General features: G+C 39.5%; 1 pseudogene; it reads left to right on the top strand.

Annotated features, from left to right (window-relative positions):
- The first annotated feature begins 17,418 nt into the window (after positions 1 to 17,418).
- Positions 17,419 to 18,333, top strand: LOC137775401 (small ribosomal subunit protein uS5 pseudogene; annotated as a pseudogene).
- Positions 18,334 to 26,753: the final 8,420 nt, after the last annotated feature.

The following is a 26,753-nucleotide window of genomic DNA, read 5'->3' as shown; positions in this document are numbered from 1 at the left end:
GCATTTTTTACGGAACTAGAACAAAAAATCTTAAGATTTGTATGGAGACACAAAAGACCCCGAATAGCCAAAGCAGTCTTGAGGGAAGAAAACGGAGCTGGAGGAATCAGACTCCCTGACTTCAGACTATACTATAAAGCTACAGTAATCAAGACAATATGGTACTGGCACAAAAAGAGAAACATAAATCAATGGAACAGGATAGAAAGCCCAGACATAAAACCACGCACCTATGGTCAACTAATGTATGACAAAGGAGGCAAGGATATACAATGGAGAAAAGATAGCCTCTTCAATAAGTGGTGCTGGAAAAACTGGACAGCTCCATGTAAAAGAATGAAATTAGAACACTCCCTAACACCATACACAAAAATAAACTCAAAATGGATTCAAGACCTAAATGTCAGGCCAGACACTATAAAACTCTTAGAGGAAAACATAGGAAGAACACTCTATGACATAAATCACAGCAAGATCTTTTTTGATCCACCTCCTAGAGTAATGGAAACAAAAACAAAAATAAATAAATGGGACCTAATGAAACTTCAAAGCTTTTGCACAGCAAAGGAAACCATAAACAAGACCAAAAGACAACCCTCAGAATGGGAGAAAATATTTGCAAACGAATCAACGGACAAAGGATTAATCTCCAAAATATATAAACAGCTTATGAAGCTCAATATTAAAAAAACAAACAACCCAATCCAAAAATGGGCAGAAGACCTAAATAGACATTTCTCCAAAGAAGACATACAGATGGCCAAGAAGCACATGAAAAGCTGCTCAACATCACTGATTATTAGAGAAATGCAAATCAAAAGTACAATGAGGTATCACCTCACACCAGTAAGAACAGGCATCATCAGAAAATCTACAAACAACAAATGCTGGAGAGTGTGTGGAGAAAAGGGAACCCTCTTGCACTGTTGGTAGGAATGTAAATTGATACAGCCAGTATGGAGGTTCCTTAAAAAAGTAAAAATAGATTTACCATATGATCCAGCAATCCCACTACTGGGCATGTACCCAGAGAAAACCATAATTCAAAAAGACACATGCACCCCAATGTTCATTGCAGCACTATTTACAATAGCCAAGTAATGGAAGCAACCTAAATGCCCATCGACAGACGAATGGATAAAGAAGATGAGGTACATATATACAACGGAATATTACTCAGCCATAAAAAGAAATGAAATTGGGTCATTTGTTGAGACGTGGATGGAACTAGAGACTGTCATACAGAGTGAAGTAAGTCAGAAAGAGAAAAACAAATATAGTATATTAACACATATATGTGGAACCTAGAAAAATGGTACAGATGAACTGGTTTGCAGGGCAGAAATTGAGACACAGATGTAGAGAACAAACGTATGGACACCAAGGGGGGAAGCGGCGGGGGGTGGGCGTGGGTGTTGGATGAATTGGGCTATTGGGATTGACATGTATACGTATAAAATTGATGACTAATAAGAACCTGCTGTATAAAAAAATAAATAAAATAAAATTTAAAAATTTTTTTTAAAAGTTCTGCAAAGTTTGCTCAGTTTTGATGTACTTATTCATAAACAAAATTTTTAAAAGAGCTTATTACTCATTTGCTGCCAAATGTTAATGAAAGTAGAATTTGGTTTTCTTTCTATTAAAATGACAAAGTTTAGTCTTGGCAGATAGAGAGGTAGTAAAATGTTATTTAATGTTTTAAAAATTTAATTGTGATAAATACACGTAACATAAAATTTACCATCAACCATTTTTTTAAATAAATTTTTTTATTTGTTTATTTATTTTTTGGCGGCCTTGGGTCTTCATTGCTGCGTGCAAGCTTTCTCTGGTTGCAACGAGCAGGGGCTACTCTTCATTGTGGTGGCTTGTCTTTGTTGTGGAGCACGAGCTCTAGGCGCGCAGGCTTCAATAGTTGTGGCACATGGGCTCAGTAGTTGTGGCTCGTGGGCTCTAGAGCTCGGGCTCTAGAGCTCAGGCTTGGTAGTTGTGGTGCACGGGCTTAGTTTCTCCATGGCACATGGGATCTTCCTGGACCAGGGCTCGAACCCGTGTCCCCTGCATTGGCAAGTAGATTCTTAACCACTGCGCCACCAGGGAAGCCCCTCATTAACCATTTTTGAGTGTGTAGTTTAGTAGTGTTAAATATATCATATTTTTGTGTAACCAATCTTCAGAACTTTCTCATTATGCAAAACTGAAACCCATTAAAAGTCCCTCCTTCTGCCTTCTCCCCAGCTCCTGGCAATCACCATTCTAATTATTGTTTCTATGAATTTGACTACTCCAGATACCTCATATAAGTGAAATCATACAGTATTTGTCTTTTTGTCGCTGGCTTATTTCACTTAGCATAATTCATGTTGTTGCGTATGTCGGAATTCCCTTCCTTTTTCAGGCTAAATAATATTTCATTGTATGTATATACCACATTTGTTTATCAATTCCTCCATCAATGAATATTTAGGTTGCTTCCACATTTTGGCTATTGTGAATAATGCTGCTGTGAACATGAGTGGACAAATTTCTCTTCAAGATCCTGCTTTCAATTCTTTGGAATATATACCCAGAAGTGGTGTTGCTGGATTATATGATAACTCTTTTTGAGGAACCACCATACTGTTTTCTATAGCAGCTGTACCTTTTTACATTCCAACCAACACAAAGATTCCAATTTCTCCACACCCTTGCTAAGATTGGTTATTTTCAGTTTTTTGTTTATTTCTGATAGTAACCATCCTAATAGGTGTAAGGTGCTATCTCAGTGGCTTTTACTTTTTCATTTACATTTCTCTAATGATTAGTGATTTTGAGTGTCTTTTCATATGCTTGTTGGCCATTTGTGTATATTATTTGGAGAAATGTCTATTCAAGTCCTTTGCCTATTTTTTGAGTTAATTGCTTTGTTATTGCTGGTTTTGTGTTGTAGGAGTTCTTTATATATCCAGGGTATTTACTAATCAGATATATGATTTGCAAATATTTTCTCTTTTTAAATTGGTTGCCTTTTCATTCTGTTGTTTCCTTTGGTGCACAGATGTTTAAAATTCTGATGTAGTCCAATTTATTTTTTCTTTTGTTGTCTATGTTTTAGTATATATCCATGAAATTATTGCCAAATCCAATGTCATGAGCTTTTTCGCCATATATTCTTCTAAGAGTTTTACAGTCTTAGCTCTCAGATCTTTGATTCTTTTTGAGTCAATTTTTGTGTATGGTGTAAGGTAAGGGTCCAACTTCATTCTTTTGCATATCCAGTTTCCTCAACACTATTTGATGAAAAGACTGTCCTTTCTCTATTGAATGGCTTAGCATCCTTGTCAAAAATCATTTGAGCAAATATGTGAGGGTTTATTTCTGGGCTGTCTATTCTATTGTTTCATATATCTGTCTTTATGCCAAGACCACACTGTTTTGATTACTGTAGCTTTGTAATAAGTTTTGAAATCTGGAAGTGTGTGAGACCTCCAACTGTGTTCTTTTTCAGATTGTTTTGGCTATTCGAAGTCCCTTGAGATTCCATGTAAATTTTAGGATGGAATTTTTTCTATTTCTGCAAAAATAGAACATTATATTTTACTTTCTGCTCATATAGAAAAGATTTGTTATCTCACTGAAATAATGTTCTGTGCCTTGTACCGTACTTTCTTTTTCAGGGTTTCACTTCTGAAAAAGCTAAGGTTCCTAGTAATTGTGTTACTGTCTGGTATGTTTTTTAAATTACCTTATTGACATTTTGATTAATAGACAGCTAAGCTATAACCATTTATTGTTCTAAGGCATATATGATCCAATCTTAATCATGACCATATCTGCTCTTATAGTTTTGTTATTTTTTTCCTTCCAAAATTAGAACTTAAATTCAGGGATAAAACTTAAGATATCTTTTACACTTAGGGGTTTTCCAGAGATCCCCTTGGTGATCACAGTGATTTGTTCTGTTACCTTATTAAAAAAAATAAAAAGCTGAAAATGAAGTTTGTTTGGTATGCTCTATATTTTGTAATTATTTCAACACTATTTTAAGAGGTGCATAGAAAGAACTTCCCAGTCAATATAGAAGCATAACTTTCCTTGTTTAATTGTAGTTAAACATTTCTTAAATAAAAATTGTATATATTTAAGGCGTACAACATGATGTTTTGATATACAATACATAATAAAATTATTACAACAGCAAGCTAATTAACATATCCACCTCCTCACACAGTTACTTTTATGTGTGTGTGTGTGTGTGTATTATAAATACCTGATATCTACTTTCTTAGCAAATTTCAAGTATGCAATACAGTATTATTAACTATAGTCACCATGTAATACATTATATCTCTAGAACTAATTCATCCTGTACAACTAAAACTTGTTATCCATTGACTACATCTCCCCCCTGCCCCCCACCTCCCTGCCCCTGGTAGCCACCATTCTACTCTCTGCTTCTGAAATTTTGACTTTTTTAGATTCCACTTATCAGTGCAATCATGCAGTAGTTTTCTTTCTGCGTCTAGTTTCTTTCTTTGTCTTAGCATAATGTCCTCCAGGTTCATCCATGTTGTATAGTACTGTTGAACTGGCAAGATTTCTTAATTTTTTAAGGCTGAATAATAGTCCATTTTGTGTGTGTATGTGTGTGTGCGTATGCCAGTTTCTTTATTCAGTTATCTGTTGATAGACACAAATTGTTTCCGTATCTTGCTTATTGTGAATAATGCTGTAATGAGCATGAGATCACAGATATCTCTTTGAGATACTGATTTCATTCCATATATATATATATATATATATATATATATATATATATATATATATATATATATAATCAAGAAAAATGATTTCTGAATCATATAGTAGGTCTATTTTTGATTTTCTGAGGAACTTCCATACTGTTTTCCATAGTGGCTGCACCAATTTACATTCCTACCAACAGTGTACAGGGGTTCCTTCTCTCCACATCCTTGCCAACACTTATTATCTTTTGTCTTTTTTTTTTTTTTAATTATGTTTTATCGTATGTCTTCTTTTTTTTTTTAATTTTTATTTATTTATTTATTTATTTATTTATGGCTGTGTTGGGTCTTCGTTTCTGTGCGAGGGCTTTCTCTAGTTGCGGCAAGTGGGGGCCGCTCTTCATTGTGGTGCGCGGGCCTCTCACCATCGCGGCCTCTCTTGTTGTGGAGCACAGGCTCCAGACACGCAGGCTCAGCAATTGTGGCTCACAGGCCTAGTCGCTCCACGGCATGTGGGATCTTCCCAGACCAGGGCTCGAACCCGTGTGCCCTGCATTGGCAGGCAGATTCTCAACCACTGCGCCACCAGGGAAGCCCTATCTTTTGTCTTTGATAATAGCCATCCTAACAGGTGTGAGGTGATATCTCATTGTGGTTTTGATTTGCATTTTCCTGAGTAGTGATGTTGAGTGCCTTTCACTTGATTAATTTTGAACAGGTAAAATATTATTAATATAAATATGTTTCAGATACTGTGTATACTTTATCTGGAGGAAGATTTGTCAGTGTTCTTACTGCCCCTAATATGTTATCTTCAGGAAAACACTGATCAATATTTAATAAAATTGTTACGTATTTTATCCTATAAAGAATTTTTTTTCTCCATTTTATTGGCTAGTGTTATTAGTCAGAGCCATTCAGTATTATCATCAACATGTGATTTCTGCTTTCCTCTCATGCTTGTCTAAAAGCCTTGCCATAAACTCCTAGTACAAATTGGATCTTCAGCAAAGGACAGCCTCAGAGCCTCATGAGTACCAGGTACTCTCTCAACAATGAATAGACTCATCGGTATTGGCTTCTGAGCCAGCGTTATTTATACCTTGTCATACTGTGCTGGAGGACTGAACTGTGATTTTCAGATTATTTTCAGATCAAAAATCATGACTTTGTGAAAACCTAGTAACCCAAGATCTACATAGAACTGAGTGAACTGATGAGAAAAAACTAATAATAATAATGGACATTTATTTGGGGTGGGGGGTATATTGTTGTATTACTCATAGTGTTCTATTTTCTGATAGATATATCAGGAAGCCCTTTTTCTCTTTCTTCAAATTCTATCTCCAACCCTAAATATAGTAGGCTATGCTTTTTTTTTATTAGTTATCTATTTTATACATATTAGTGTATATATGTCAATCCCAATCTCCCAGTTCATCCCACCACCACCACCACCACCCCCCACGCAGACTATACTTTTGCAAACTGAAATTAAACATTCTTTAAATGGTGTTTTGTTCTCCCTGACGCCTTGGCATTCAAGAACAAATACTTCTGCTGAGTCACTTTATTTTTCTTGCCAACATAATAATTTGCATACATTCAATAAGAATCTGTCCTACTTTCTGTGAAGATACAATTAAACAAATCAATTGTCCTATCAGGGCTATACTGGAGTATATTTTACAGAATGAATCTCATTTCATTAGGTATGAAAAGCCTACCATGAAGAAACTGGTAGGGTTCTTAATCTGTGGAAACCATACACATAGATGAATCAGGTTGCAATACGAGTCCAGCTTTTAAAAATACGTGTTATCAAGTCTAATTTTCAGAATTTTTTTATGATCATAAGGAGGACTATTAAGAAAAATTATCCAAAACTCAGAAACAAGATAAAAAAATGACTGCATGTCCCTTTAATGTCTAACAAACTTCCCCAGCACCCCCATCCAGGATTATTTAATTTTCTAGGAAATATGCTTTTGTGTGACTTAATACTTGATTAGACCCCAGACTTTGTGAGGTTGCTCATTAAGCTGTAAATTTTTTTCAGGGAAAGATGCAAATTATTTCTTTCCCGTAGGAAAACAAACAAGAGAACAAAACAAACAAAAAAAACCAAAAACACTCCAAAATTTATTCCCAAACCTAACAAATGCATTTCTGTATGACTTTTCAGATGGACTGTTATATATCCTCCATTATTCTAATTCTTCTTTGAACTAACTTACCATTTAACTCATTAATGAGTTAAATAACTCATTAATGAGTTAAATAATAATCATTGACACGTGTTCATTCTATATTTATATAGAAGTCATATTTTAAGAAATTATGCTCTTTTAAAATTATACTTTGGACGCCCATGCTCTCTCAGGCAAGCTCTGCCTGCAGGAAGCAGCAGTCTCGCAGGTCGGCCCGGCCACAACCCGTCTGCTCCCCGCCTTTGCTGGAAAATGGGCCACAGAATATAGGTATTCTCGGACTCCCCAGCGTTCTTCTCAGTCTCAGACAACCCTTCAACCACAGAGAAGGGCACACACCTAGAGAAGGACATGGCGACCGACATGGCCTAAGCTTCTTGGCCCTGTATTTCTCCCAAAGAAGGCTTAGCTCCTGGTGGCACGGAGCTGGGAAACCGTCACCAGAGCGACAGCGCTGCCTTTGACCCTACATGGGGAGGCTGCGCACTCTGCCCTGTGTGACCCACCCTTCTCAACGTGCTCTCACCACCCTTCCCCCGCCTACGCACCCAATGCAGGGCCAGAACTGGCTGAGCTTCAGTGACCATAACTTCAGCAAAGACTGAAACCAGGACCCCCACCAGATGGAAACTGCTGACCGTAAACGCTAGACCATAGACTGGCTGGAGCCAGAGATTTGATGACTGAGATTCCTGAAACTTCACCCTGTTACCTCACCACTAACCAATCAGAAGAATGTCCAGGAGCTGATCACACACCCTGGGACCCTCACCCTAATGTTGCGCTGAAAGCCATTGGGGAATGAGTGTTTTGAACACTAGCTGCCCATTCTCCTTGTCACCCTGCAATAAACGCTGTACTTTCCTTCACCACAACCCAGCGTCAGTAGAGTGGCATTCTGCTATATTGGCAGAATCGAGCAGTTGCAAAAAGAGACCATATGGCTCTCAAAGTCTGAAATATTATCTGGCCAGGCAAAACTATTACAAAAAATGCTAACTAAGTGAAAAAAAAATATTATCTGGCCCTTTACAGAAAAAGTTTACAGTGTCCTGCTCTAATCCATAACTGCCAACCTGCAGTTGCCCCATCCTCACCACACTCCTGCTCCAGGGCAAAAGTCAGGAAGGAGCAGACTTAGGATGAATTTCCTGCTTGTGAACACTAGTCCTGGTCCTGTTTTAGAAAGCTGTATTATCCTGCCAGCTTCAAAAACTAAGAGAAGAAATTCCCCCAATATCCATCCTGACCAAAGATTCCAAAATGGGAGAGAGGGAGGTGCTCTGCTTTCCACATTCCAAATTGAAGGAGCTGTGGCATCACAGTTCTCCACCCACACCATCCTGTGTCTCCCCTCCAGGCTTTTGAGCATTCTATTTCCTCTCCTGGGAAAACGCTTCCTTCCCTCTTTGCTGACCTAACCATTTCAATCAGTTCAGACACGACTGACGCCTTCCTTCATCTCTCATAGCTCCTCTCCTTAGAGGTTACTGGTTCCTTCAAGCTCTCATTACATCCTGGGTTGACCGCTAACATGGTCCTTACCATATGACATTCAAATTATTAGTAGATGTGTTTCCCTAACCTGACCATGAGCTCTTCAAGGACAGGGCAGGTCCCAAGGGCAAGGACCATGTCTCAGTCATTTTTGGATTCACAGCATGCACGGCAGTGCCAAGCACACAGTGGGTACTCAGTATATACCACTTATTGAACTGCATTGAACACTGGTGGATTAGTCAGCTCAGGCTGCCATAACAAAATGCCACAGACTGGGTGGCTTAAACAATGGAAATTTATTTTCTGGAGGCTAGAAATCCAAGATTGAGGTGGCAACAAGGTTGGTTTCTACTGAGGCCTCTCTCCTTGGCTTGCAGATGGCTACCTTCTGGCTGTGTCTTCACATGGCCTTTTCCTCTGTGCTCCCATGGAGAGACAGATCTGGTATATCATCTACTTTCTTTTTCCCCACATCTCTTAGCATATACTAAATTCTCACAAATATTTAGTTCTGTCTCTGGACTCCCTAGTCTGATCCATAAATTTGTCTGTCCATTTAATGTACCACACTGTTTGAATTACTGTAGCTTTATATTAGCTTTTAATATCTAGTAGAGTTAGTCCCACCTCATTGCCTTCTTCTTCAGAAGTTTCCTGGCTGTCCAAGTTTGTTCATATTTCATGTGAACTTTAAAACCAGCTTATCTAATTCCATATCCTCTTCCACCAAATCTCATTGGTGATTTTATTCATCATGTTAAATTTATAGATTAGTTTAAGGGCCTTTATATTTTATGATGTTAAGTCTTCCTATCCAAGTTCATGGTATGCCTTTATATTTGTTAAAGTTTATTTTGTATCTTCCAGTAATATTTTAAAGTCTTCTTCAATAAGTATTTCACATTCTTGCTATGTTGGTAACTAGGTTTTTTTTTTTTTTTCCTTTTTTGTTTCTAATGTAAATGGGAGCTCCCCATCTCCATACCTGTTAACTGCTTGTTGTTTGTATACATGAAGATTTTTGATTCTGTATATTTATTTTGTACCCAGATATTGTATGAAATTCTCTTATTTTTTGTAATACAATTTATTTGGGTGCTCCAGATGTGTAATCATATTGTCTGAATATAATGATAACTTTACCTTCTTTCCTATTTTTATATCTGTTAATTTCCTTTTGAATACTTCCTTGGGCTAATACCTCAAGAACAATATTAAATGATAATGACAATTAAAAGAATAAAATAAAATTATACTTTGACACTCCCTAATAGCTTCTCTGATTTTCCTATTCTTATTCAAACTACATTCTGCTGTCAGTCTGCTTTTCCTAAAATACCATTTATGATACTTACTCCCCTCCTTGATGAAACACCCTACCAACAGGATAAGTTTCCAAAAGTCATCAGCCTGCTAGTCACAATCCCGCACTGTTGAGTTCCAGTTGCCTTTAGCACCTTATCTTCCACACAAACTCTCATTCCAGTCAAACAAAAATATAGTAGTTTTTTTAAAACCAATATGTCATATTAAAACAGTGAGATTAAAAAATCTCATCTGAATTGCTTTATCTGTCCTCCTCCCCTCTGTAATTTCTATTTCAGCAAGCTAGCTCATTTTATGTCAGCCATTAACTCCCCATGGAAAGTGAATGCCTGAATTCTTATAGTGTTTAACACAACATAAATAAAGATATACTGTGATGTAATAAAGATATGTCTGGTCTTTGTTCCTGGTTCCTGCCACAGAGCTTCAAAAACTCTTGGAGAGGAGTATCTTTGTTATACCAACGGGTGACTTATCATGGGCCCCTAGATAGCCTCAGAGTGGGGACTGGTCACCAAGAAGACCGACCATGTGATTAGAGGATAAGATGCTTAAGATTTTGAGCCAGCCTGACCTCCAGGGAGGCAGCGGGGGCTAGAGATTGAGTTTAATCATGTGGTCAATGACTTAATAAATCATGCGTACATATTGAAACCCCAGTAAAAATTCTAGACACCAAAGCCCAGTGGAGTTTGCTGGTTGGTGAACATATTGATGTGCTGGGCAGATGACTTGCCTGGATTCCATGAGGAGAAGGCACAGAAGTTCTGCATTCCCTCCCAGACCTCACCCTATACGTATCTTCATTTTACTGTTCCTGAGTTGTATCCTTTATAATAAAACTAATTGTAAATAGAGTACTTTCTGAGTTGTTCTAGTGAATTATCAAATCTGAGGAGGCTATGGGGACCCCTGAATTTATAGCCAAGGCAGTCAGAAGTGGAAGTTGTGGCTGGCGACTCTAGTAAGAGCAGTCTGTGGAGGACTGAGCTCTTAACCTTTGGAATCTGCACTAACACTGGTGGTGGTTAGTGTCAGAACTGTACTGCAGTATGCTCCAGTTGGGATTGGAGTGTATATCTAACACTGTATGTTAATAGTTTACATTTCATGTATGGAGAAAGCATGTTAATCCATTTGTCTGCTTTATCCAGCCATGTTCTCAGGAATTCTCTCTCATGGCAGTGGACTATGTGATTTTTGCCTTTTGGGTACAGCTGATCTGATCAGAGTGGGTGCATGAACTATATGAGCCAATAAGAGTCTGTCTTATTGACATGTGCATGGAATGTGTATAGAAACAATGAAATGTTAATCTGTTGGTGGTGGTGCTGGAGCAGGAGGTGTCGTGGTCCAAGCACGGGTTGGAGAAGAATTTCCAGACACAAAGCAGAATGTAAGGGAGATAGAGTTTATTGAAGAGAAGGGTCACTGCAAGAACAGCGGGCCAACTTCCTGGTAGCCAGGGAAGGTCGACAATGAGCATGGGTTGCTTGTCTGTTTTTATAGCCAGGGAACCTGCAAGTCATCTGCTGACCGGGCAGAGTATATATACTTTCAGTGCGCTGAGTGGGAGAAAAATGGGGCAAATGTCTTTCCTTATATGGGATGGGAAAGGGACAGGGCATGCTCTGGGACATAGCAATGGTCTCATTGTGACAGAATGATAGGAGTCCTGTAACTCTTTGTTCCGGCAATATTGGACCTTTGAGTTTGTCTTGTTCTTTGTCCTTGGAGCACACCACAGGAGGTATCTGGCATAGTAAGTACTCAACAGATTTTTGTTGAATGACTACATGAAAGAGGTTTCTGTAACTTTAGGGCTTGAGAGGGCCATTTCCCCATATACATGGAAAACAGATAAAAGTGAGAAGCAGAGACAAAAAGATCACATGGATTGGGAAAGATGGTGAGATAACCACTTTGGACTCCTAAAGATTTTCCTATTCCAGACCTAGTGAGGCCCTCATACATCCTGCTTTGGTTTTCCTTGAAATGGACCTGTGTATTCCCTTTACATTTTCCCATTTGCCCAAGTTAGTTTGAGTAGATTTTGTGTCTAGTGTTTAAGGGTAATTTTCTAATGATAAAATCATGATTCTCATACAAATATAAAAATAACATGTATTGAAGATTTTACTAACTCTATAGTTAAATGGGGAAACCAGCAAGATGTTACAACAGATTCAAAGGAGAATCCACACAACAGACACATTTATTGATCAAGAATATTGAAGTGAATTTGCAAATGGCTGTAAAACTGGCTTTTGGGAGAGAGGGAGAATTGTCACACCACTGAACAGAACATATATGTATGACTCTGGAAAAGAATTATCTGCATTGCTACTTGTTTTCTACAAGTTAATTTTAATCTCTAAACAGTTGTAAAATAGTCTAGTCAAAGACAAAAGTGACTATCTCTATATGATCAGATAATCCCAGCATTATAGCATTTCATTGAGAGTATATCCAGTAATCTCTTTTTGCTTACGTCACCATCTTAAGTGTTTCCTCATACTAGTAAACAAATGATTCCTGTATAAAAGAGAGTGTTTCTCATATCTCTGTGTGAGAAAGTTATCCTTTTTGTGAAAGATCTGTACCTATGCGGAGACAAGAAGGGAATACCTGCTGCTACAAAGGCTGAATCAACCCTAGTGACCAAAGGACAGTAAAACCCCTTCTATCCAATCCCCCAAGCTGACTTTAAGCCACTCAAGTACAGGAAGCTTGCTTTATGCCAGGCTGACCTTCACAAAGTATGTGGTAAGAAGTAGGTTAGAGCAAATCAATAGTTGCTAATTGATTGCTTTAAGTTAGCAAATTGAAGTAAGAAATTTGTGACTCTCAATATTTAAAACAACGAAAACAACAACAGAAACTAAAAACAAGCACTCTCCCTACCCTGCTGTCAGGAATATCAGAAACTGAAGATTCTTGTGACCTACTAAAGGAGTCCAATGAGCTCATTGTCAAACTGTTCTTATATTTTAGGAACATTTAAAAAATCTCTATAAAACATGAACAACTATACAATAAATATCATTTATGCTGTATTTTACATATGGAAAAGAAAGAAGACCGTAAAAAAAAAAAAAAAGAATTTATTGTACAAGGTACTAGGGAAAATGGGCTGATTCTATCTTTTTTTTTTTCCCTCTCCCTTCCTTCAAGCCCAGGAAAGTACTGTTAACTTGAAAGGATGAAGGATCACAGCGATCTGATAGTGGTCGCTGCCAAGCGCCCAGCTAAATACAGCTAATAAGAGACCTTGAAAAAAGAGGGAGCTCTTCCCAGGAGTGACCGCTGGGGTCTGGAAAGCATGTCCTCCATAGAGATGAGTTGGTCCAGTGTGAGACCAGTCTCTGATCACGGATTTCCTGTCTCCAACAGCTGCATGGATGCTTAGGCATGCTCTGGGAGATCAGTGTAAGACTAACGAGCTTCGATAATCAATCCAGAATGTACGACACCTAGTTGTGAACCCACTGCTCAGCCACAGGGCCCCGTCTCAAAGGCAGCCCGTGTTCTTTCTTCTTGCTCTTAGGCTGTAGCCTTCTTTCTCGCCTTCAGGTGCTGCCATCTTTCAGTTTTCTGTCAAGCTGTAAAGACAAACCTACACCGGGGATTTTCCTCTTCGGGAGTTTTGTTGTTAATCACTACCAGGAACTAAATTAACATGAAAAACCGAGACAGAAAAAAAAGAAGCTACAATGTTCTTACAGTAGCCTAAGTTTCCGATTTAGTAAATGACAAGAGGAAAACAATTTTAAGATTTTTTTCCCTCTACTTTTATTTCTCCAGTGGGGGGGGAAGGGTGGAGTTTTCCTCCTGCCCCACCCTCTAACTCCACATTTAGATGTAAATGAGACATGAAGATAAAATCCTGGTGCTAGAGTAGGTATCTCTTTGATACAAGTGGCAATTTACATTTTTTAGAACCCCTAGAGCTTTTCTTGCCCAGGCAGAATCCTTTTGCAAAAGTGAGTTAGTTACCTCCTTTTGGAAAAAATGGAAGAAAAAAAATCTCAGCTGCAGTTGAAATTTGGAGTACCAAATTTTGAAAAGATTTAAAAAAAAAAAATTAAGATTAAGAAGCACTAAAGAATACTAATTTTTGGACTTCCCTGGCGGTCCAGTGGTTAAGTCCCTGTGCTTCCAATGCAGGGGGCGCGGGTTCAGTCCCTGGTCAGGAACTAAGAGGCAATGTGCCGTCGGGCGCGGCCAGAAAAAATAAAAAAGAATGCTAACTTTGGAAAATTTTGCCCAGTAATATGAGAATTTCATTTAAGTTATATGAGAAATTCCTCACAAACTGAGGTGAAGTTGGGCTCTGAGTACATAATCAGAAGAGCACTTTCCTTTGGGACAAAGGGGACTCAGTTTGGAGTCCAGAAAAGACCTTATTTTTTGTGACTAAAGAAATTACCCTGGTACTACCTGATACTTGAATAACAGGAAAACTGTATTTTGTGTGATTTTGTAGCAAAGGAAAACTTAGTAATTCAAGACTTTAACTTAACTACTAGGAATGCTGTAGATTGGGTCATGAAGTGGGTGAAGCTTATGTCTGGCCATCTTTCCCTTTCTAATGCTTTCATCTCTTTCAAGTTTCTTTACTATCCAACATCTTTTATGTTCCATGTCCTTCTCAGTTAGCTAATTTCTATTTGTGTTATTCCTTTTTAAGTTATTAGTAATTTAAAAGTGGATTTTTTTTCACTTTAATGTCTTATTTAATCCATTATATACAAAATACTATTTCAACCAGTAAATATTTTTAACAATAAGATATTTTACTTTTTTTTTTGGTGTTGTCTTCAAAATCCAGTGTTTTAGAATCTCAGTATGAACATTAACCTTTCATGAGAAAGACTTGATCTGTATTTAGATTTCATAAAATTTATAGTTGAAAAAATAAATTCACATACTCAAGTTCCTAACATACTTAAAATTGTTTTCTAATAACTGAATCAAATTAAGAGTTCTGCAGTTGGTGCTGGCTAGGGATTTAGAGAGGTGGAAAGACGAGTGGTGGTATTCTGGCAACATGGCAGCCTGCAGGAGAGATAGCTCTATCTGAACACATGTTCTAATTCGTGAGTGATCCTCCTTTCTGCCTCTTGTTTCTACTGAGGTATGCTTACTTACTCACTACCACACAACTGAAATTGCTATTGACTCATTATTTAAAGTACTGAAATTTTGTTACATTCTTATTTTCCTTTCTCCTCTTTCAAGCAAAATATGTCAGGATCTATCATCAATTACTTATACCTTAACTGAAGCTTATTTACATTGTTCTGCCTCTCCCAGATTTAATTGCATTTATCTTTTACTTTTGACAAACCTTCATCTAAGAGACCTGGACACCTAGCCCATGACCCTGATGCAGACTTGACTGAGGAAAATAATCCTGATTCATGCCAAATAAAAGCTACACACTCTAATCCCACAGTGGGGCTTCAGGAGAGCAGGGCTCAGCAGAGGCAGTTGGATGCTGTAATCTCGAGATGGGTACCAGAGGCACAATGGATCATTTCCAACCAGCTCAGTGCTTATACAGCTGATAGAGCTAGGAATCAGTAGCCAATGATATCTCTCAGAGTATTTCCTTTCCTAGTATGGGCAGATATAGTTTCTGATCTTTTGACTTCAAAGACTATCCCATTTAGTAACACTTTTTCACTGAGCTCTCAATCTTTGGTCTCTAATAATATTTATTTTTTCTTTTATCTCTTTTCAAAGGAATTTCAGGTGTCAAGGGAGAGGGAGAAGAGTATTTGAGGAGTGGAGTAGTGAGCAGGGTAACCCTCCCATGGCCCCTGAAATGTTACTTGTCTCCATCCTGTGATTGTACCCAGTTGAGAATCACTAAATCTTCCATTTTACCATTAACAAAGATTTGGTCAAGTTTAACATGTTGTTCTTTGTGTTATTAAAGCAATATTAATTTTTATTTGCTCTGCAAATAGAAAATTATAATATAGAATATACTTATTCACACTGCACATATTTTCAGAGGTACAATAAATGTACTATTGATCTGTGCTTTGGTTTCATTCTTCAACATTCATGAAATATGCTAATAATATAAACTTAAAGTATAGAGAAGATTGGTTTTATTCCTTAAACTGTATTTGTGGTTTGTAATCCAAGATTTTTTCGAGTTGTAGTGAAGTAGCTTCACACTGAAGATATCAGCTGAATTTTTTTGTGCTGGTGATGACAATAGAAGAATATTAAGAAGTGGAAAGTTGGGGCAGAAAAACAGAAATATAAGTCAATGGAACAGGATAGAAAGCCCAGACATAAAACCACGCACCTATGGTCAACTAATGTATGACAAAGGAGGCAAGGATATACAATGGAGGAAAGATAGCCTCTTCAATAAGTGGTGCTGGGAAAACTGGACAGCTACATGTAAAAGAATGAAGTTAGAACACTCCCTAACACCATACACAAAAATAAACTCAAAATGGATTTGAGACCTAAATGTAAGACCGGACACTATAAAACTCTTAGAGGAAAACATAGGCAGAACACTCTATGACATAAATCACAGCAAGATCTTTTTTGACCCATCTGCTAGAGTAATGGAAATAAAACAAAAATAAACAAATGGGACCTAATGAAACTTCAAAGCTTTTGCACAGCAAAGGGAACTCTAAACAAGACCAAAAGACAACCCTCAGAATGGGAGAAAATATTTGCAAACAAATCAACGGACAAAGGATTAATCTCCAAAATATATAAACAGCTCATGCAGCTCAATATTAAAAAAACAAACAACCCAATCAAAAAATGGGCAGAAGACTTAAGTATACATTTTTCCAAAGAAGACATACAGATGGCCAAGAGGCACATGAAAAGATGCTCAACATCACTAATTATTAGAGAAATGCAAGTCAAAACTACGAGTCAAAAAGAGTCATGTACCACAATGTTCACTGCAGCTCTATTTACAATAGCCAGGACATGGAAGCAACCTGTCCATTGACAGATGAATGGATAAAGAAGATGTGGCACATATATACAATGGAATATTACCCAGCCATGAAAAGAAACGAAATTGAATTATTTGTAGTGAGGTGGATGGACCTAGAGTCTGTCATACAGAGTGAAGTAAGTCAGAAAGAGAAAAGCAAATACCATATGCTACCGCATATATATGGAATCTAAAAAAAAAATGGTTCTGAAGAACCTAGGGGCAGGACAGGAATAAAGACGCAGATGTAGAGAATGGACTTGAGAACACGGGGAGGGGAAGGGTAAGCTGGGACGAAGTGCGAGAGTGGCATGGACATATATACACTACCAAATGTAAAATAGATACCTAGTGGGAAGGAGCCACATAGCACAGGGAGATCAGCTCGGTGCTTTGTGACCACCTAGAGGGGTGGGATAGGGAGGGTGGGAGGGAGACGCAAGAGGGAGGAGATATGGAGATATATGTATATGTATAGCTGATTCACTTTGTTATACAGCAGAAACTAACACACCATTGTAAAGCAATTATACTCCAATAAAGATGTTAAAAAAAAAACTACAATGAGGTATCACCTCAAACCGGTTAGAATGGGCATCATCAGAAAAATCTAACTTTTTTTTTTTTCCGTAAAGCTTTCTTTTTTTTTTTTCTGTAAAAACACCAAATGGCGGATGACACCTGTGCTGTGGGAGGGCCGGGAGGGCCCGGAGGCCCTGGAATGGGAGGCCACGGAGGCTTCGGCAGCGGCATCCAGGGCCGGGGCCAGGGTCGTGGTCGGGGCCAGGGCCGAGGCCGCGGAGCTCACGGAGGCAAGGCCGAGGACAAGGAGTGGCTCCCCGTCACCAAGCTGGGCCACCTGGTCAAGGACATGAAGATCAAGTCCCTGGAGGAGATCTATCTCTTTTCTCTGCCCATCAAGGAATCTGAGATCACTGACATTTTCTTGGGGGCATCCCTCAAGGACGAGGTTTTGAAGATCATGCCTGTGCAAAAGCAGACCCATGCTGGCAAGCGGACCAGGTTCAAGGCATTTGTTGCCATCTGGGATTACAACAGACATGTTGGTTTGGGTGTGACGTGCTCTAAGGAGGTAGCCACTGCCATCTGTGCGGCCATCATTCTGGCCGAGTTCTCCATCGTCCCGGTGTGACGAGGCTACTGGGGGAACAAGATCGGCAAGCCCCATAGTGTCCCTTGCAAGGTGACTGGCCACTGTGGCTCTGTGCTGGTGCGCCTCATCCCTGCCCCCAGGGTCACTGGCATAGTCTCAGCCCCTGTGCCCAAGAAGCTACTGATAATGGCTAGAATTGACGACTGCTACACCTCTGCCAGGAACTGCACTGCCACGCTGGGCAACTTCGCCAAGGCCACTTCTAATGCCATTTCCAAGACCTACAGTTATCTCACTCCTGATCTCTGGAAAGAGACCATGTTCACCAAATCTCCATATCAGGAATTCACTGACCATCCTGTAAAGACCCACACCAGAGTTTCCGTGCAGAGGACCCAGGCTCCAGCTGTAGCCACCACATAGTTTTCTATGAGAAAAATAAAGTGAATGAAACTAGTTTAAAAAAAAAAGAAAAAGAAAAAGGAAAATCTACAAACAACAAATGCTGGAGAGGGTGTGGAGAAAAGGGAACCCTCTTGCACTGTTGGTGGGAATGTAAATTGATACAACCACTATGCAGAACATTATGGAGGTTCCTTAAAAAACTAAAAATAGAATTACCATATGATCCAGCAATCCCACTACTGGGCATATACCCGGAGAAAACCATAATTCAAAAAGACACATACACCCCAGTGTTCATTGCAGCACTATTTACAATAGCCAGGTCATGGTAGCAACCTAAATGCCCATCGACAGACGAATGGATAAAGAAGATGTGGCACATATATACAGTGGAATATTACTCAGCCCTAAAAAGGAACAAAATTGGGTCATTTGTAGAGATGTGGAAGGACCTAGAGACTGTCATACAAAGTGAAGTCAGAAAGAGAAAAACAAATATCATATATTAACACATGTATGTGGAATCTAGAAAAATGGTACAGATGAAGTGGTTTGCAAGGCAGAAATAGAGACACAGATGTAGAGAACAAACGTATGGACACCAAGGGGGGAAGCGGCGGGGGGGTGGGGGTGGGGGTGGGATGAATCGGGAGATTGGGATTGACATGTATACACCGATGTGGATAAAATAGATAACTAATAAGAACCTGCTGTATAAAAAAATAAAATTAAATTTAAAAAAAAGTGGAAGGTTGGGTTTCACTTCTATAGAGTGAATATTAAAGGTTATTCATGGACGGTGGGGAGGTACTCTGCCTGTGTGTGGCAGGAGGTACATGGGAGCTCTCGTACTTCCTGCTCAATTTTTCTGTAAACCTAAAACTTCTCTTAAAAAAAAAAAGTCTGTTAAAAAAATATATCCAAGTAGGAGTAAAACAAGGTACCCATGTAGGGTCTTCCTTGGACCACATTTTGACACAAATAATAGTTAACATTTACTGAGTTTTTAACTATATGATAGATGCTGTGCTGTGTGACTCACATGCCATAGCCAAGACTGCAACTGGTCACCACATATGTTCTTCTCAATTTTTAGCTGGGTATTTGGTTCCCTTGAATAAAGCCTTTATTTTCTTCTAGCTTCCCTTGCAGGTAGGTGTGCCAAGTAACTAAATGCCTACCCATAGGGCACAACTAGAATTGGTGAGTACTTTTTTCTCTGGACAGTGTACTCAAAGGAAGAGAGCATACCTTTTTGCCTCTTCCTCTTAATAGCTTTGCAATTCTGCCATACTCCCACACCTAGCTGAAAGGAATGCTTTCATAGTGTTGCACAGAACTAAGTTTTAACCAATAGTTATAAGCAAAAGTGAAATTGAGCAGGACCCTGTGGGGCTCCTAGGCATGGAAGCCTTCCTGTGTCCCCCATTTTTTTTTTTTTTGTAGGAAATCGGCTTCAGCCTCTATGACCTTCCCTGTGTTCCAAAGTGCAGATTCAAACAGTTGCTAATCAGGGAAGGGAGGGGATGCAGAGACAAGGGAGGAGGAGTCAAGAAACAATAGTGTAGTCTTGGGACCGGGTCCTGGTTCCGCCTCAAGGGATACACATAACAATATCTTTGAGCTCTTTTGCAGAACTAAAACCCCCAACAAGGACTTCCCTGTTGATGCAGTGATTAAGACTCTGTTCTCCCAATGCAGGGGGCCCGGGTTCGATCCCCAGTCAGGGAACTAGATCCTACGTGCATGCCGCAACTAAAAGAGTTCACATGCCACAACTAAGGAGCCCTCAAGCTGCAACTAAGGAGCCCGCCTGCCACAACTAAGACCTGGTGCAACCAAATAAATAAATAAATAACAACAACAACAACAAAAAAACCCAACAAATGGAAGATGTTAACTACTTGATGAACCATTCTTCATTCCAGAGAGAAGGTCACGGTTTAATCACCTCAAAAACCACAGAAGCTCATCAGGAGGCCACCTGAGGCCAGATTAAGGGAATGCAGGCCCTGCACAAACCTTGATCCTTATTAGCAACCCTGCCCTTGAACTATTGCTATAAAACTCCTCACCAGATCCCCCCAGGTGGGGACACACAGTTCCTAAGGGCATGAGCCTGCTGTGTCCTCCTTTGCCTGACAAAGCAATAAAGCTATTCTTTTCTACTTCATCCAAAACTCTGTCTCCAAGATTTGATTTAGGACAGGTGCACAGAGGCCAAGTTTTTGACATCAAAAGTAGTTTCACGTACACTTCTGGAAAATTGTCTTTAAAAAGAGGAAGCATGATCTTCTTCACACCTTTCTTCTTTCTACTAGTTAGAAGCTCCAAATTTTTAAATTTATTTTATTTATTTTTGGCTGCATAGGGTCTTTGTTGCTGTGTGCAGGCTTTCTCTAGTTGCAGCGAGCGGGGGCGACTCTTTATTGCAGTGCGTGGGCTTCTCATTGAGGTGGCTTTTCGTGTTGCGGAGCATGTGCTCTAGGATCACAGGCTCCAGTAGTTGTGGCTCGCAGGCTCTAGAGCACAGGCTCAGTAGTTGTTTAGCATGGGGTTAGTTGCTCTGCAGCATGTGGTATCCTCCTGGACCAGGGCTGGAACCCGTGTCCCCTGAATTGGCAGGCGGATTCTTAACCACTGTGCCGTGAGGGAAGCCCTAGAAGCTCCAGATTTTGAGAAGGTTTTGAGGATGGAAGAGCAACAAGATAGAAGAATGGGTCCGTGAGGACTGGAACTGCTTTCAGACCCTGCCCCGTTTACTTCCAACATAATATACATGAGAGAGAAAAACTTCCATCTGACTGAACTATCTATTGTTTTTAGGTTTCTGTGTTTCATGCTAAATGGATTCACAATAAACACAGGATTAAATACTTAGAAGTGGGGTACTGCATCGAACAAAAAAAAATAATATATCATAAATGGTACTGGCTTAGAAGTTGAGCAGCAGGTGGTATAGACTGAATATGGCAGGCTGATCTTTGGTGACAAACATTCCCCTGCTTTAGCTTGAAAAGGAGACCATGTACTGACTGAGGCTGTAGCTTTAGGGGAAATGATAGGAAAGATGAATACTTCTGTGTGTCTTGACTGCTTCTTGACACTTTCAGCAAAGCCTTACAGGCTAGAGTTGGGCAGTATAGTAACAGAGATTGACGAGACTACAGCTTTGCTAAAAGAATTGCTATCTGTCTGAGGCCTGCAATCTAAGTTGATAATTTGGGACTTTGCAGGGATGAAAGCAGGGATGAAACTACTTCTGCACCCCAAACTGAACCAGTTATAAGCAGTGGCTAAAATCCAGCAGTTTTAGCAGATCAATTGCTAGCGAACAGCAGATTAAGGGTTCTTTCTTCTGACTCATCTGTTTTAAATGACTATGCGGTAACTCCATTAAATTTAGAGAGAAATGGATGGGCAGAATAATACAACCAATAAGTAAAAGACCAGTATTCAGGCTTAAAAAACAATGTCTAAACAAGATCTTGGCTGTGATTACAAGGACAGGGAATTGACTGAAAGTAAATAAAAAGGAATTCCTACTTGAAAGAGTTATATTGCCTGCAAGGAGGAACTTCTGAGAGAGCAAAGCTAGGGGCCATGAGGACTGTATTAGTCTTCTAGGGCTGCCATAACAAAATACCACTGACTGGGGGCTTAAACAACAGAAATGTATTTTCTCACAGTTCTGGAGGCGAGAAGCCTAGGATCAAGGTGTTAACAGGTTTGGCTTCTTCTGGGGCCGCTCTCCTTGGTGTGTAGACAGCTACCTTCTTGCTGTGTCCTCACATGGCCTTGCCTCTGGTGTCTCTTTTTTGAAGGACACCAGTCATATTGGATTAAGGCACCACCCTTTTAACCTTGATTACCTCCTTAAAGGCCCTATTTCCAATACAATCACATTGGGGGTTAGGACTTCAACATACAAATTTGGGGAAAACACAGTTCAGTCCATAACAAGGACAGCAAGTGAAGGAGTTCATCACCAAGAGCAGAACCAGGGAATACTGGTAGGCTAATCAAGGAACTCCATTCCCAGGCCAGGGAGTCTCCTAATTCCTGCCCAACAGGGTTTGATCATTTCTATGGACTGGTGCGAGTGAGTGCTGTGTGAATGTTTCCTATTTTTCCGCATCCAATTGGAATTTTTTCTTTTTTTAAATAAATTTATTTTATTTATTTATTTTTGGCTGCATTGGGTCTTCGTTGCTGTGCGCGGGCTTTCTCTAGTTGCGGCGAGCAGGGGCTACTCTGTTGCAGTGCGTGGGCTTCTCATTGCAGTGGCTTCTCCTGTTGTGGAACACGGGCTCTAGGCACACGGGCTTCAGTAGTTGTAGCACATGGGCTCAGTAGTTGTGGCTCACGGGCTCTAGAGCTCAGGCGCAGTAGCTGTGGCGCACGGGCTTAGCTTCTCCGCAGCATGTGGGATCTTCCCGGAACAGAGCTCGTACCCGTGTCCCCTGCATTGGCAGGCAGATTCTTAACCACTGTGCCACCAGGGAAGCCCCCAATTGGAATTTTAATTAAGGTTATTCCATTCCTGTTTTACCATCATATCAATATATTGAGTATGAGTGAGGGGGGAGGGAAAATGACTTTTAGTTTATGGATTTCTGGACTGTGAGTGGCTACGACCTGCCATGATAGAGATGACTGGATATCGCCCAGAGTTTCCAGACTTTGAGCTTAATGCAGTAACCAGTGGCACTTTGGACTTATATCTCGAAGAGACAAGGTCTCTATGTGGAAAGAAGGAGCATGTGGATGAGTGGTCTGTGGCAAGGATAGCTATTTGTCCCCTGATACCTGCTTTCTCACTCCTTCAAGTTTTAGCTGAATATAAGATTTCCTGAAATAAAGATTTCATTTCCCAGAATCCCTTGTAGCTGTGTGACTTTTCTTGGAAGTGTTTTTGAAAAGAATGAACAAACCCTACTTTACTTTTTTTCTCCTTCCTGCTGGCTGGAATGAGGACATGAATTTTGGAGTTTTATTACCCATATTACACTATAAAGTTGCCTGCTGTGGATAGCAGTGCAAAAAGAGCTAAAGAGCTAGATTCTTGTTACTGTGGACTGACTACCGATAGGCTGTTTTTATATGAGACAGAAATAAGCTATATATTTTTTTTCTCCCCAATAATATTTTTATTGGTTACATGTCAAAATTATAATATTTTGAATGTTTTCCATCAAATAAAATATTCAAATTATTTTCATCCATTACTTTTTATTTGTTAAAACATGGCTACTAGAAAATGTCAAATTACAAATGTGGCTCAAATTATAATTGTATTGGATAGCACTGTTTTAATTTTAGCTCTTCTGTTTAAGTTTATGCTTCAGGTTAGTTTTTTTTGTTTTTTTTTTAAATGGAAAGATCACTTTTTTTTTTTTCTTTAAATTTATTTATTTATTTATTTATTTATTTTTGGCTGCGTTGGGTCTTAGTTTCTGTGCGAGGGCTTCCTCTAGTTGCAGCAAGCGGGGGCCACTCTTCATCGCGGTGCGCGGGCCTCTCACTGTCGCGGCCTCTCTTGCTGCGGAGCACAGGCTCCAGACGCGCAGGCTCAGTAATTGTGGCTCACGGGCCTAGTTGCTCCGCGGCATGTGGGATCTTCCCAGACCAGGGCTCGAACCCGTGTCCCCTGCATTGGCAGGCAGATTCTCAACCACTGCGCCACCAGGGAAGCCCAGGTTAGTTTTTGTATATGGTTTTGTTCTTTTCCTTGTGTCTGTTTTTTCCAACATCATTTGTGGAAAAGACTATCCTTTCCCCATTGAATTACCCTTACTCCTTTTTCGTGAGCAGATATGTGCAGTTCTATTGATGAACTCTTTCTTCTATTCCATTGATCTGTACTATCCTTATTCCAATACCACTTTGTTTGGAGTACCTGAGGTAAAGTTTGTACCTCTATTTTCCCTCACCACTTTCTCTCCTCCCCGAATCCACTCCCCTCTGGCAACCACCTATTTCTTCTCTGTATATATGACTCTGTTTCTGTTTAGTTATGTTTGTTCATTTGTTTTGTTTTTTAGATGCCACATATAAGTGATAACGTACAGCACTTGTCTTTCTCTGTCTGACTTATTTCACTTAGCATAACACCTTCTGAGTCCATCCATGTTGTTGCAAATGGCAAGATTTCTTTCTTTTTTAAGGCTGAGTAATATACCACATCTTCTTTATTCATTCATCTATTGGTGGGCACTTAGGTTGCTTCCATATCTTGGCTATCATAAATAATGCTGCATTGAACATAGGTGTTTATATATATTTTCAAATTAGTCTTTTCATTTTGCTCGGATAAATACCCAGAAGTGGACTTGCTGGATCATATGGTATTTCCACTTTTAATTTTTTGAGGAATCTCCATACAGTTTTCCATATTGGCTACACCAATTTACATTTCCGCTAATACTGCACATGGGTTCCCTTTTCTCCACACCCTCACCAACACTTTTTATTTGTTGTCTTTTTGATAATAGCCATTCTAGCAGGTATGAGGTGGTATCTCATTCTGGTTTTGATTTGCAAGAAATAAACTATACTTTTAAAGCCAGGATTATTTGAGGTATGTTGGATCGTTCTGTTGTCAATTTGGCTAATCCGGGAGTGCATTTCCCAGAATCCCTTTCCCTGTATGACTGCAGGTTAGAATTGACCACAAGAGGAATTTGCTCATGATTTGAGAGGCAGAAGTGAAACAGTAGTCACGTCTCTCTGAAGGTCTTCATGGTGATGAGCAAATGTCAAGGTGCTCAAGTGCCTCTAGGTTGTCCAGTCTTCTCTGCTCTATGCTAGACTCTTCTTCCCAGCCGCTAGCCCTGCTGATCAACAGCAGTTGTAGTTCCACCACCAGACACGTAGCAGTGGACACACAGAGGTTATAGTTACGGAGAGGCATAGCTTCCCATAGGGTGCTCCGTAAGCTCCCCATTCACAGTTCTACACTGGCTGATGGATGTGTTTGGCTTCTCAGATTTCCTTGTAAGCTTCCACTTGTCCACGCACTCCAGGGCTTCAGGAGGATTGCTTATGGCGACTGTTCCTCCAACTTCCCCTTCCAGATCTTTACTTCCTCAGCTCCTCCCACAGCTGTGTAATCTGAGTTCCTTGTCTAATAATACACACAGTGGCTGTGTTCTTTCACTGAACCCTGATTGATACTTTAAGTTTTAAGACATATGTAGATCAAGTTTATCCCAACCGAGTCACATACATCATCACATTAAATCTTCCTAAGAACCATAGGAAGGTAGCACTGTTATTATGTCCATTTTACAGATGTGAAAACAGGTTTAAAGAAGTAACAGGACTTCCCTGGCGGTCTACTGGTTAAGATTCTCGGCTTCCACTGCAGGGGGCACGGGTTCGATCCCTGGTCAGGGAACTAAGATCCCTCATGCCACGGGTGTGGCACGGCCAAAAAAAAAGTTAAGTAATATTCTCATTGTCATGCAGGTGAAGCCAAGTTTGTAACCCACTCTACATGCTAGAGCCCAAGAGCTTAAGCCCAAGACCTTAGTACATATCCACTTACTGTCCAGGAGTTCTACTCTGATTCTTTTTTTTTTTTTTTTTTCTATTCTGATTCTTATCCTTTCTTGCTTTAGTGGTTTTATGTTGAAAGTCAATCACACTACCTGATCAGACCACCATATTTTACAAGCAACAATCAATAAAGATTGCCAATATGTTATCAGGATTTAGTTAACAGCTTGGGAAAGAATCAGTTTTATTGAAAGTCTGTTCATCTATCTCCATTTCAGGTCCCCAAAAGCAAAACCCCTGGTTAGGTAAAGCTCCACTCCAAGCCAGTTCTAGGGTCTGTTTTTCATTTTGTTTAATGATTAAAAGCTGAGGAAAGATTAATGCCACAGCCTTAGCATATTACCTACGGAAGCAGAGACTTTAGGCTAAGTTGCCACAATCAGTTTATGTGTGTGTGTGTGTGTGTGTGTGTGTGTGTGTGTACCAAAAGAAGCATTAATTCTCATAATTTTTATTAGATCATCCTGAATCAAGAGTTTCAAAACAACCTATTTTTTCAGTATTTTTGCAGATTATATTCCTTTATACGTTATTACAAGATAATGGGTATAATCCTTGTGCTCTACAGTAAATCCTTGTTGCTTATCTATTCTATATGTAGTAGTTTGTATGTGTTAATCTTATACCTCTAATTTGTCCCTCCCCTCTTCTCTTCACCCCACAAAAGTTTCTTTTCTACGTCTGTGAGTCTGTTTCTGCTTTGTATATACATTCATTTGTATTATTTTTTTAGATTCCACATATAAGTGATATAATATAGTGTTTGTCTTTCTCTGTCTGACATATTTCACCATGCATAATATTCTCTAGGTCCATCCATGTTGCTGCAAATGGCAGTATTTCATTCTTTTTTATGACTAATATTCCATTGTATGTATATATATATGTATGTATATATATATATATATATATATATATATATA

The sequence above is a fragment of the Eschrichtius robustus genome, chromosome 13, assembly GCF_028021215.1.
Source record: "Eschrichtius robustus isolate mEscRob2 chromosome 13, mEscRob2.pri, whole genome shotgun sequence".
Classification (NCBI taxonomy): domain Eukaryota; kingdom Metazoa; phylum Chordata; class Mammalia; order Artiodactyla; family Eschrichtiidae; genus Eschrichtius; species Eschrichtius robustus.
Note: the sequence above shows the minus strand (reverse complement) of the source record. Positions and strands in the feature narration are given on the sequence as shown.